Here is a 3,978-nt window from a genome sequence, read left to right as displayed (position 1 = left end):
AACCTGCAGCAGACATTAGGCCATGCTTCTTGCACAGCCTGTAGAACTGTGAGCCAAGTACACCTCTCTTCTTTAAAATTACCCAGCCTTGGGCATTCCTTTGTAGCAACATACAAGAACTAAGGCAGCAGACAAGGCTAAGTTTTTTGTTTTTTGTTTTTTTTAAGCTGGAGTCTCACTCCATCTCCCAGGCTGGAGTGCAGTGGCACGCTCACGGCCACCCCAACATCGACATGCTGAGCTCCAGCAATCCTTCTGCCTCAGCCTTCCAAGTAGCTGGAACTACAGGTGTGTGCTACCACAGTCAGCTAATTTTTTTAAATCTATTGTAGAGGTGAGATCTTGCGAAGTTGCCCAGACTGGTATCTAACCCATGGGCTCAGGCAACCCTCTCTCCTTGGCCTCCCAAAGTGCTGGGATTACAGGCAGAGCCACCGAACCCGATCTAAATTTTTAAAATAATGAATCAGAACCACTTTTTTTTTCAACTTTCCCTGCTGGTAAAAAAAGAGGCTTCCTTGATTCTTCTTAATGGGTGCATGATGTTGTACTGGAAAGATTCACTGAAAGCTATCTGCCCTATCTTTACTGAAGGACACTTAAGCTGTCATCAGTTCATCACTATTATAAACAATTTTGCAAAAAGTAGTATGAGAGTATTTCTGTAGTCAGAGTCAAAGAAGTGAAATTGCAGTGTCAAAGAATATGCCCCATTTTACATTCTAATGAGGGCTGCCTGCTTGCCCTCAAAATTTTTGCCCCAGCTGGGCTCGGTGGTTCAGTCTATAATCCCGCGCCTTTGGGAGGCTGAGGTGAGTGGATTGCCTGAGCCCGCGGGTTCGAGACCCGCCTGGGCAGTGAGACCTCATCTCAACAATAAATCAAAAAATCAGCCGGATGTGGTAGCGCATGCCTGTAATTCCGGCTACTCGGAAGGCTGAGGCGGAAGGATTGCCGGAGCCCAGCAGGTCGAGGCTGCGGTGGCCGGGAGCGGCCACTGCACTCCAGTCTGGGTGACAGAGTGAGACTCCAACTCAAAAAAAAAAAAAAAATTTCGCCCCAGATTGCTGCTCTCCCTCAGCAGTGTGGAGTGCGCCCAGCTCCCCACACAGTCACCAGTGTTGGGTCATGTTAGTCTGTTTGGCTTTGCCAATCTGATAGACAGAAAATAGGCTCTAATTAAATTTGTTTTCCTCAAGTCATATGAGGTTTGTATTTTATTTTATTTTATTTTTTGCTATTTGTATGTCTTCAGCTGTGAAGGGCTAATTCATATTTTTTTCCCAGGGTGTGTTCTTTTTAGTGGTTAGTAAGAGCTCTTTGTTTATTAGCGACCTACCTTTTTAAAATATATATTGAAAAGTTTTCTTCCTGGTCTCTTTGTCTTTTTATTTTGACCATAGCATATTTTGCTGCTCAGAACTTTTTATTTTATATGTGGTCAAATTTGCTAGTATTTTTCTTTGTGGCTTCTGTAAGGAAGACTTCTGTGACAAGGCTATAGAAATACTATCAAATAGTTTTATATTTTTCTAGTACTTTTAGAGGTTTTCTTTCTTTTTGTGCTTTTATTCATTTGTTTGTTTTTGTGTATCAATTGCTGATTTGTGTATGACTCCAGGTAGACTTCTGATTTTATTTTGAAGTTCTAATAATTGACAGTTTAGAAGAGAAAATTAAAGATATAATTGCATCAGAAAACAAAATGAGGTCTTGGTGTTGTTTTATCAAATCTGGAGAGTCATCCAGAGTAGAACTAGTTATCCAAATTATCCATAAGGCACCAACAGACCTGAGACAATTCTCCTGTTCTTAGAAGCTATAAACTAGAGCAGATTCCTATTTTAAATTCATCAGCGTATGTTGCAGGGTCAGTCCACCAGGGCTTGGTGACTCCTGAGAGATGATGAGTCATTAGAATTGGTTCCTCAGTAGATAGAGCAAATGAACAGGCTTCATGAGCAAGAAGGATCTAGTGAGAGGAAGCATCTTGAAATGCAGGGAAAGGTTTGGTGGAGGGCAACAAAGACCCACATGAGGCTGGGCGTGGTGGCTCACCCCTATAGTCTCAGCACTTTGGGAGGCCAAGGTGAGAAGATTGCCTGAGCCCACAGGTTTGAGACCAGCCTGGGCAACTTGGCAAGACCTGATCTCTACAATAAATCAAAAAATTAGCTTGACTTGGTGGCACGTGCCTGTAGTTTCAGCTACTCGGAAGGCTGAGGTAGAAGGATTATCTGAGCCCAGTAGTTCGAGGCTGCAGTAGCCATAAGCATGCCACTGCACTGCAGCCTGGGTGATAGAGTGAGACTCCAAATAAAAAAAATAAAAATAAAAAAATGACCCACATGTAGGCTAGATTTTGGGATTTATATTTCACTGAACCTATCAATAATCAGATATATGTGTTGGCAATGTAGAATGGGAAGCCAGCAGAATTCATGGAAAATGTATTCAAATAATATGAGTGTCCAAATGGCTTAGGGAACATGCATAGGTAATTAGCTTGGAGAATTGCTTATACAAATAATGAGGGCAGGAGAAAATGCTTGCAGAAGGGCTTCATGCCAGCAAGTCTTTCCTAGAAAAACAAAAACAGATCTTAGGCTTGAAGATCACGTATGAAGATCACGAATGATCTTTCTGATTTTTCTTGAGATTCCTGTAAATACCCTTGACCCATGAAAGGGAGCAGGAAGGGATATCAGGATGTGAAGGACATGGTCGTTTCAAGATCAGAGATGAGAGCAGTCATGAGATCTCCAGTTCGGCCTGGTTCCTGAGCCATGCTGTGGCTCTGTTGGAGTGACACGGCCACACACAAATGCCTGACACATCACAAGGGCCGCTCAAGACTTTTCTCAAAAGAAATTTCCCAAGATTAAATTTTCACTAAACCAATTATTGCTTAAGCTAAAATTACTGAAGGGGAACAACTCCTCATGTGTTAATGCTTGCTTCTGTCTTGAAGCATAGCTGAGGCAGTTTTTTTGATGTCTGTTGTATTGGAGGCACTGTGAAAGGGCTGTTAGTCTTTGTTCTGGGTCTTATGAGCTGGTTGATTTGTCCAAGTCACTTAACCTCTCTGAATCTCAGCTTCCCCATCTGTAAAAATCAAGAAGTAATGCCCACTTCAAAAAGTTGCCATGAAGAAAAATCTAGGTAGTACATTTAAAAATTGCCTAAATAATTTGGAAAACCTTGTGCAGATGGCAGAGGTTATAAAAAGTGCTAGTGCTGTAAAGATTGTGAACATTTTTTGGATTTCTTCCTGATATAGGTCGTTTTTCTGATAGCAGTAACATTTACCTTGACTCATTGTGCCCTGAAGCATTTGGTATTATAAACATATTTTTTGAAAGTATGACATTAGAGGCCATGCACGGTAGCTTGCCGCCTATAATCCCAGCACTTTAGGATGTAGAAGCGAGAGGATTGCCTGAATCCAGAAGTTTGAGACCAGCCTGGGCAACTTAGTGAGACCCCCGTCTCTAATAAATAAAAAAATTAGCTAGGCACGGTGGCGTACACCTGTGGTTCCAACTACTTGGAAGGCTGAAGCAGAAGGATCACCTGAGCCCAGGAGGTCGAGGCTATTGTGGCCATGAGTATGCGCTGCACTCCAACCTGGGCGACGGAGTGAAACTCTGGCTCAAAAAAAAAAAAGATATGACATTAGAAGGGTAATTTGAATTCCATTTTCCACACTGTAAAGCATGGTGTGGTGAGTGAAGCCTTGTAGGGCAAATCTGACAATGTCACTGTTGATTATTCTCCAGTGTTCATGCAGCAGGGTGCTGTGCACATAGGAGACACTTAACAGGTTTGCTATGACCATGGGGAACTGCACTGTGCTCCAAATAACACCGCAGTGTGGAAAGCTGGGTATGACTGCCCCTGTTAGGATCGTGTAGTGCTCCTGTGGGCTTCTGTGTCACTCAAATGGGAATGCTGGAATTCCAGATGAGATCTCGGAAA

The sequence above is a fragment of the Carlito syrichta genome, unplaced genomic scaffold (assembly GCF_000164805.1).
Source record: "Carlito syrichta isolate Samal-C Ts95f unplaced genomic scaffold, Tarsius_syrichta-2.0.1 Scaffold315995, whole genome shotgun sequence".
In the NCBI taxonomy this organism is placed as follows: domain Eukaryota; kingdom Metazoa; phylum Chordata; class Mammalia; order Primates; family Tarsiidae; genus Carlito; species Carlito syrichta.
Note: the sequence above shows the minus strand (reverse complement) of the source record.